Source organism: Notamacropus eugenii, chromosome 5, assembly GCF_028372415.1.
Source record: "Notamacropus eugenii isolate mMacEug1 chromosome 5, mMacEug1.pri_v2, whole genome shotgun sequence".
NCBI lineage: Eukaryota > Metazoa > Chordata > Mammalia > Diprotodontia > Macropodidae > Notamacropus > Notamacropus eugenii.
Window position 1 is genome coordinate 437,669,764 of NC_092876.1, and position 10,181 is coordinate 437,679,944.

General features: G+C 37.4%; 1 protein-coding gene across 1 annotated transcript in view; it reads right to left on the minus strand.

Annotated features, from left to right (window-relative positions):
• Window positions 1-9,763, minus strand: part of CYBB (cytochrome b-245 beta chain) — a 73,462-nt gene extending 63,699 nt beyond the window's left edge. The window contains exon 1 of the mRNA XM_072615184.1: window positions 9,132-9,763. The gene's annotated coding sequence lies outside the window, so the exon portion shown is untranslated. The remainder of the gene's footprint in view (window positions 1-9,131) is intronic.
• Between the last annotated feature and the right edge of the window lie 418 nt (window positions 9,764-10,181).

Consider the following 10,181-nt stretch of genomic DNA (forward strand, 5'->3'; position numbering starts at 1 on the left):
ATCTATCTATCATCTATCTATCATCTATCTATCTATCATCTATCTATCTATCATCTATCTATCTATCTATTTATCTATCTGTCTGTCTATCTATCTATCTATCTATCTATCTATCTATCTATCTATCTACCTACCTACCTACACACATCTATGTCTGTCTGTCTGTGTCATGGTGTTTTATTCCAACATGACACAGAATGTGTTATATATCCTCCTAGGAAAGAAAGCAATTATACCACAACAAATTCCTTTTTCTCTCAAACTCTCCATATAACCCTAGAAGCTACAAAGAAATGTCTTAGCACTGAATCAGTTGCTCTTAAGAGGAAAGAGCTTTGATAACTACAGGGTTCTGGGCTGAGGAGGTCAGTTCTATTTATCCTTTGATGCTGTGTAGCTTAGCATGTTCTTTCCTTCAACTAACCCAGAAACCTGGGCATTTGGAGAGGAAGTCACAGGACAGAAAAAAAAAATGTCTTACTCCTCTACTCTGTGAGTGATCTACTTTGCATACTCATTCTTTTCTGTGGGAGTTCTCAATAGTTTCAGAATTTCCTTCTGTGACATAATAATATATTTTTAAAATAAATATTGTTAACTGTCTAAGATGGAGGTGCTCACTGTTGGCTCATACCCATGTTCTTGGTCTCAGTTCTTGGTCTACCCATGAGCAAGGGTTTGGAATAATATAACTCAATTTTTTACATGATTTTCAACTCTACAAGCTTTTTCCTCACTTGGTTAATGAGATCCCTTAATATAAAATTTCTTTAATATAGAATCTTTGTGGGGGTGAGATATTTGAGGAGGGGATAGAAATCAATGGAAGCATTTAAATTTGAAAAACCTACAGCGTTTTGTATCATGGACACCTTTGGCAATCTGATGAGGCCTATGAAATTCTTTCCAGAATAAACTTTTAAATGCAAAGGATTCAAGGGATGTGTAAACTGACTGCAGTTAAGGCCTGTGTTTGATAAAAAGAAATCTTAATAACAATATTTCTCACTCTTTGTATTTCTTACATAAGAATTGACCCTGGCAGAGATCAAAGCAATCTGCCAAGCAATCCTAGAACCAAGGAAGCAGAAAGCCATTAAAAAATAATAATAATAAAGGAGGAAACTGCTCTGCCTAAAGTATGGAAGAGAATACTTAGGTGAGAAGAGGATTTTAGGAAAACCCCTAGAGGATGCAGGTCTTTTGTGATTAAATATAACAATGAAGGCAAATTGGAAGGTCTTTAATAGCAATTAAAATATTTATAGCCCTAGGAATCTAGAGATGGGCACTTGTTTAAAATAAAGATAAGTAGGGAGTCATAGTTTAATTTCTGTTTTTATTGGCCATCCTGTAGCAGCACAGGCTGAAAGGTGGACAGAAGTTAATTGACTTGCCCAAGATCACACTAAGAAATATCTGAGGACAGATTTGAACTCAAGTTCAAATCTATCTATTTATCTAATCTTACCTACACAATATATGTATACTTATATGTCTGTCTGTCTGTGTCATTGAGTCTGTCTTCCAAAATGACAGGGAATGTGTTATATATTCTCCTAGGAAAGAAAGCAATCATAACACCACAAATTCCTTTCCTCTCAGATTTCCATTTAGCCCCATATAGGTGAGGTTCTCTAATGTGGCTAAAGAATGAGTTTACTGTGTTTAACCTGAGCTCTGTGCATTTTACGTACATATAACACTTTATTTATTATAGTTTATCTAGAATATTTGACATGTGATCCTCTATAATAATCTTTACCATACAATACATATTTTATTGTTATATGCATATGTAATATATTTTTGAAGACAGTCCTCTATTTCTCTCGAGCTCAATTTTGTTCACACATAATTCAGACAGTAGGTTCTCAGAATTCTTTTTATTTCTTGTGGATTTGCTGTGATTTCATTCTGCTCATTTTTTTATCATGTTAATTTGATTTTCACATTCACGATTTAGTTTGGCTAATGGTTTACCAATGTTATTAATATCGGAGTAGGCACTGATTGAATGAATGAATGAATCAATGATCAATCAACTCACGGCACTTAAAGGAACTGACACTTCTAGTCCTGACACTTTTCGCAGGTGATAACATTCAATTCATCATATGCCAAGGCACCTTTTGGAGTGCTTTTATAAAACAGCAAGTTAGTTTGGAACCCAGATATTTCTGTGTCTGGTTAATATGTAAGAGACAGTCAAGTCATTGTCTCTATTTACCCTTCAATCCCCTTGACCTGAAAAAGATCTTGTCATCTTTGAAGGTTGTATGATTTAGACTTTTCATTGGTGTCCTAATAGTACTCCTGGAAGAACAGTGGCTGATGGCAATGTTTGCAACATCTGCTTTGGATGCCAAGGGAAAACTAGACACACTGAAGAAAGGGCAATGTCAGAACTCTACAAGGATCCCAGCCAACCTAAGGGGAATGTCATGAAGGCTCCATTGATGGGAAAGAAAGATGTCTACCAAGACTTCCAAGAACTGTGTTACCCTCTTTTGGACATATGTGATGTAACTTTGAGCCCATATTCTCCCAAGCTCTGTGTGTATTAATGGGAAGACGTGCCGCTTAAATAGGGACACAAGTGGGGTCTATGGATGTTTTGTGCCAACTATCATACCATGCCACCTTAGAATACATTTATTTCTAAAAGTAAATTAAGTCTGACTGAGTAGTTATCAACTGATAATCAATGGGTGAAGCATACTAGTGTGGGTATAGGATCTACAGAGCTAGAAAACCACTCCTCAATCCCAAAGGGTAACCTAGAACAAAGAAGAGAAAAGTGGTATCTGCCCTCTGAACATCCAGTCTACCAATGTGAGGGAGGGCTGACAGAGTAAGCCCCAGACCACACATTATATGAGAGACTTCTCAAAGAGGAAGCTTTTAGTTTCATTATCAGTTCTACATTCTTTTTTATTTCCATTTATTTACTTCTGTAATTTTAAAAATTTCCTCTTTTATGCTTGTGTGGGATGGCTCAGGTCCCTACATAAATCAATTACTCAGAGGCCTCTCAAAGTGATGACAGAAAAGAGATTTATTCGATTCTCGAGAATCTGGACAATCCTACAGCAGTTCACCTGGAGCAGGAAAGCCGAAGACAAAGAAAGGGCAGTGATTTATATAGACTCTAACGCAAGTCCCTCCCCCCCCCACTGACCATTATTCTCATTAGCTGAGAATATGATCTTACATTCTAGACACAAAATCTAACCAATCCCTTTTGAAATGAAGACATTGAAGAATTAGGTAAACTTTATCCAATCATTGAGACCCTAATGTACTACATAGCTTTATATCCTTATATGGAATTATTCTGTTCTAAAAATATAGTAACCTTGAGCCTCTCAGTCTTACCTCACCCCTGGGAGAAGAACTACAATCTGAGAAGTCTTCACTAAATCTATCCCACTCAATCCCTCCTCTTATTTATTAACCTGAAGACTTCTCACGGATATTTTAACCACAGCTCTGTAACATGATCTCACACTGTCTATTAATCTCCTCATCCCAATCAGGATCATTCCTGTCTTTTGCCTCCACAGGTGCTCATCCTTCCTTCTTTAGTATCATCAACTGAATGGCTCCTTCGGTCCTCTCTTCTACTCTAGCAAGTTTTAGTAAAGAATTTCTAACTATTTTAGTAATTAGTGAAATCAAACAAGGTAAACAAATAGGAAGTAATATGATACCACTAATTGCTATGATGCCAAACCACAGTAATCTCTTCCACCAGCTCCCTTCAAAACAGGACCACCAAGACGTATTGAAAAGGGAGTTCCAAGTTTGTTCAGGAACATGAGCAACCTTCCTAATATTTTTGGTGATCTCTTTCACTATTCTTCCATTATCATCAAGTTTTCAAGCAACATGTGGATAAATTGAGCTTTCCACAAACTCACCCTTCTTCTGCAAGTAAATAATCTAAGATCAACCCATGTTGCAGTACTGCTTCCCTAGTTTGTGTGGCTTGATCAGCCAATAAGTCCAAATCTTCTGCTGTTTGATTGGTAATAATTTCAAGTACTGCTTGGAGTCTGATTAGTCTATTTAATAGATATATAGGGGTTCTATAACCCCAGCTCCCATCTTGAGCCCAAGTTGCAGGCCCATACTCTCTAATTATCCTCTTAGGTGGCCAAGTGTCACCCCACCCATTTGCATTTCCAGTGAGTAAAGGAGGTGTCAATGTTCCTCTTCCTTTTGACTAGATCATCATATAGAGGAACCCCCAGATGCCATTTCCCTGATTCAGGCAAGAAAAAGAATTTAGGTCTCACCAATCCAATATAACAAACACCCCTCCAGTTTAACAGATGGTGAGTATAAGCTGTCTGTCCACATATCCAATAATGTCCTCTCAAAGCAGGATGTTCCTCTAGAAACAGTCTTACTCTATAATCCACAGCCGGAAAGTACTTCACATCTTCCAGGCCTAATGGTCCCCCTTTCATGATCTCTGACTTACACCTCCATAGTTGTTGCTTCCTCTTCCATATACAATGTTGATAATTCTCCCCAGTTCTATTGATTACACTCCAGAAAGTATCAAACATCATCTTATGTGTCCCATTCTCCCACTTCCGTACCCATTCTTTATATTCTGTGTTATTCTTAGTACTATTCATATATATATGCAACTCTACAAATAGTCATAGTCATGACCCCTTCACATTCTTTCCCTTATGAATCTTTCCCTTCATACAGAGATTCAAAGGGAAAGGTAAATTAATGAATTGTCCATTTAGAGGTTCCATCTCATACAGCAGTCTGGGGAGAAGTATCATCTTATGCAGTTTTCTGATCTGGATGCTCCTTCAAACAGTCTTCAGCACAGCATCTCAGCATCTTCTTCTTTTCATCTTCTTGTAGAAATCCAGATGTCCACTCTCCTGCAAAACTGAACTTAATACCATCTTAGATTACCATTCCTATCACTCTTACAAAAATCAAAATTGAAACTTTGACAAATTGTCATTTTTTTTAAAAAAAAAAAAAAGAAAATTCACATTAAAATGCAGCTTCTACATTTCACAGCAAGTCATTATTCATTCCCTCATTAGGAAGATGAGATTTCACTAAGGAGTCAATAGCAGGCTCCAGTACTTATATAAATACAATAAATGATCATTTTTAACACAGTGCATATCACATCATAAAACAATTCCAACTTCTGATCATGTGATGCTTCTTTTAAAGCATTTGCAATATAGACCACAAACCATTTTTCATTTTACATTAACCAACTGAGACAAAATAATAACTATGCATGCTAGTCTCACAAGCCCTTGACCTAATCATCTCCACACTATTACTAAGAATTAGAGGACCCTAACTTATTGTTGTTGGTCTAAAGTCCTAAACCTGTTAGCTTAATTTTAGACTCAACCTCAGATGTTCCCCTACCAACAATCTATTATTCAACAGATCTGGTATTATTACTTACAAAACTTCTGATTTTAGGAATTTGCCACTAAGAGTGGGTATATTGCAGGGAAACAACATCTCCCTTACTTCATGTCAATTCCAGGCAGGAGTAGATTGTCAGCTGGCGTTCAGCCAGGCTTCAAGTCTGCCAGGTGTCAGTGGGGAAATTGAGTCAGGAGAATCCTACCTCAGCCCAGACTGAACAGTTGCTCTCCCAACCTTCCCATGAGATCACCTTTTGCAGTTCATACCAGCATCTCACAGGCTTACTGGCATCATGGATCAGTGGCTCAAACCACCTCTCTTGCCATCCACACCTGGAGTTAGACTCAGAAGAACAGTCAGTTAATAGTCCCACAAAAATCTTAAAATAACAAGCTCCAATAATCAGTTTCAGACATGACTAATTTCACCTTGGCCAAGGAACATCTTTGGAAGCAGGTCTTAAGTAGCCTACATGCCTTTCTATACATGTTCTAGTTCCTGATTGAATAACAATCATAAGTCATTGCTCTAATAGATTTATATCTGTTTCCCAAACTACTTTATCCCTTTCTAACCCTGCTCAATCTAAAAGAATGAGCTACACATGTGATAAGTTCAAACACTAACTTGAATTTTTATGTTCATGTAATGAATTCAAATCAAAACAATCGTTTAACTTTCCATGCCAAATATTACCAGAGGCTACCTACCTCTAAGAAAATTAGACTGAAATTCATTTTCCCAAACTGAAGATGTCTCTGATTTAGTCTCAGTAATTAATTCAGTCAATTGTTTTAATACTAATTGCTTTTACATCATTTTGTAACCTGTAAAGATCTTATTCCAAGTTGGGACCTTTATCCATTACCCCAAAAGAATTTTAGTCCCATTTGTCTAAAGGCCCTGGAAAACCTCACCTTGAAAACTCCTTGTTTTTTTTCCCACGTGAACCAACTCTCCTAAGGTCCACTCTATCACTATGCCCAAGTCTATTCTACTTCCCACTCTTAATTCTATCAGTCCAAATCTCCAGTTTACTGGCCACTCCCATCAAGACCATTCCTGGCGCTCCCAGACCACCTGGGGCCACCCCCCCCCTTTTTTTTTTTTGTAAGGGATTCCTTTCCTTGAATCCCCCTGTAAATAAAATACAATTACAGTTAACTTTAAATCCCAATCTTGTTCTATGTAACAATGATACAATATCTATTTATTCCCATTAGATTTAGAAAGAATGTCCCCAGGGATTTTACTTACTTCTTAGATCCTAAATTTGCCCTAAAGAGCCAATCACAGAAGATCATTTCTTATACATTTTCAAATTCTCACCAAAGCAAGTTCTATACACAATCTCCTCAGCTTCTGGGGCTGTGCTTGTTACTAGCCTGAGGACTGCTTCTTTTCCCACATATACACACAGTGTACCAGCTTTAGGCTTTAGCATTAGAATTACAAATGGCAAACATAATTTTCATAAGTGATAACAAATTGTTTTAGCTATGAACCTGAACAATAAATTTCAGATGACATCAATTGTATTTTCATATCCTATTAGAGAAACTAAATTCTTCCCACTTTTGTAACTTACAAATACGAATTGGATAGGTAGGCCTTCCAAAAAACCATAGGGAATATTTTACAAAGTATTTCTTAATACAACAAATATTTCCTCTCTTGCGAACAGTTTACAATTTATCACAATCCCCTTGAAACTAATTGACAGAAATCACAAGAAAAGACCTAAACCCAAAGCCTTTTCACATTTGCGCATAAACTTTCTTTTACAAACATAACTTTAGAGTAAATGCTTGATTCATGGCAAAAACAATTTTAGCGAAAATTTCCTTTTCAACAGCAGAAATAAACTTTTAACATAATACATGCTTAGATGAAACAGGCTTGAAAAATCACACCTATATATATACATATACATGTACATTTTTAAAGTGTTCTCATTTTCTTAATAAGAATGCTACAAGGAAACTCTTACAAAAAAAAATTCATAACAGCTCTTTTTAACCAATTCATTAATTAACTTAACAATGCAATTTCTAATACAATATTTAGATGGATTACCTAAAAATTTAAACTTATTTAAGTTTACTTAAAACTTAAAATAAGCCATTAACCTATTCAGCTTTTTTTTATAACCAAATGTAAGTTTCAAATTATCAAATTTCTATCACATCTTTTTAAAACCCCAGTCTATATGTAATAAATTACAAAATTTAAAATCGTTTAAGAGTTACATTAAATTAATGTTGCATCTAACAAATACCTATCCTTTTGCTACTGGATCTAACATTTTTGGCAGAAATGCTACTGGGTGTCTCTGCCCTCCTCTTATTTGTGCCAGGATTCCCAAGGCCACCCCTTTCTGGCCCTCCCACTCTGTAAAGAAAAAGAAAAACCTAAACTTATTATCTTTTTACTTTAAATACATTGTCTGGCATCAAATATATTGATCTAATTAAACCTAAATTCAAAACTCTCAGCTCTAAGTTGCTTACTTGAGATTTCCTTTTGCTTTCTAATCTTCTGCTTACTTCCACCAAACTTTAATAAATTCTAACCTGTCTTAAACATTAAATTAAGAATGACACATTCCCCCTATTCACAATTCCAAATACAACCAGAATGAATTCAATTAACTTTCTGTTATTTCCCATTACACTAAAATTTCTTCTTTTGGGTGAGGCAGGAAATGGTTAAATGGTTGCTAGCATGCCTCTTTGATCTGAGGGAAAAAGATAAATTCCCTCCCTCCCTTTTATACTTCTTCCAAGCCTTCTGATTACACAGTACCCCCCTCCTCTCATCATCTCTACCTGCTTAAATTCTCCTGCCTTTCCCTCAAGCCACTTTGAAACTGCACATAACTTATTTCTTTCTACTTCTCTTACATTCTTTTACTTGCTGTTACCAACTATATAAACTGAACAGTAAAATAATTTTTCTCTCCCTTTTTCTCCCTCCTTGTCCCTCCGCCCCTCTGAAACTAATATGGAGGGGTTGAAGAAGGGGAGTAAAAGGAATTTCAAGGACAGTTCAGCTCAGTCTTTCTGCTCTTGCTGGCTGGCTGGATAAATTTACAACCTTATCAGATAAAAACAGAGACACACAGACTTTCATTCACACAGAAATACCAACACAACGTATACAGACAAAACATTTAACAGAATAGAATAGTACATATAGGTTTAAATTTTTGGCAAACCCAATCCTCGGAGGAACCATATTTGGGCCAGATTGTGCCTCCTCCTCTGATATCTTTTCACCCCATATGAAACAACAATACTTAATCATCTTCTTCTTGTCCTTTCCTCTATAATTTGGTAATTCGTGCCAGTTTTTGTAATTGATTTCCCAAAGGACTATTTACCAGTATTTCCTGACTCCATTCCAAAGCTCGGTGGGGTTTGGACTGCCCCTTCCCCATTCTTTTGGTCGAGGGTTGTCACCAACACTTCCGAGTCTATGACTCAACAAATCTTGCTAGCTCCCTCGCTAGCTCTCAGTGGGGGTCGCCCACCCACCCACAGTCACCCAGCAAACGTTTTTTGGGGGGCCCTTCACCCTGGGGTCCTGCAGTCCACCAATTTGGTTGGGAGTCGTCACCTTCTCCCCGAGTCTATCTAAGACTCAACGAATTGACCCCCAGCCCCCCCCCCCCCCCCCCCCCCCCCCCCCCCGCTTACCGCTGGGTTGTACGAGTACAAGTTGCCTGACTGCAACCTTCAACACCAACCGGTTGGCATTTTCACACACTTCACAGCCTCGGAGTCTTTGGAGTCCCTATCTCTATTCTTTTCTGTCTTCACTGAGTTCCTCTGCTTCGGGTCGTTACCTTGCAGAGAGGGAGGCCCAGCAGCCCTTTTCAATGACTATGGGGAAATCTCCCCACTGGAGCCCAGTCTTTGAACTGAGCTGTCAGCCATCTCTCAGAAAGGTCACAGATCCCGGTATGTGCCCCCAAACTGTGTGGGATCGCTCAGGTCCCTACATAAATCAATTACTCAGAGGCCTCTCAAAGTGATGACAGAAAAGAGATTTATTCGATTCTCGAGAATCTGGACAATCCTACAGCAGTTCACCTGGAGTAGGAAAGCCGAAGACAAAGAAAGGGCAGTGATTTATATAGACTCTAACGCAAGTCCCTCCCCCCCCCCACTGACCATTATTCTCATTAGCTGAGAATATGATCTTACATTCTAGACACAAAATCTAACCAATCCCTTTTGAAATGAAGACATTGAAGAATTAGGTAAACTTTATCCAATCACTGAGACCCTAATGTACTACATAGCTTTATATCCTTATATGGAATTATTCTGTTCTAAAAATATAGTAACCTTGAGCCTCTCAGTCTTACCTCAACCCTGGGAGAAGAACTACAATCTGAGAAGTCTTCACTAAATCTATCCCACTCATGCTCATCCTGGGTTTTTCTGTTTGTTGGCTTTCTAATGAAAAAATAGGCATTCAGTTCATTAATCTTCTCTTTTTCTATTTTGTGAATGTAAGCTTTTAGAAATATAATTTTCCTTCTTAGGACTCCATTGAATCTCAGAAATTTTAATGTGTTGTCTCATTATCATTGTCTTTCACGTAGTTACTGATTGTTTTTATAATTGATTCATTGACCCACTCAAGCCATTTAGGGCTTCGTTATTAAGTATTCATTTATATCTGTGTTTCTTGATTGTGTTGCCTGAAATGATTATTGTTTATATAGCATTGTGGTCACT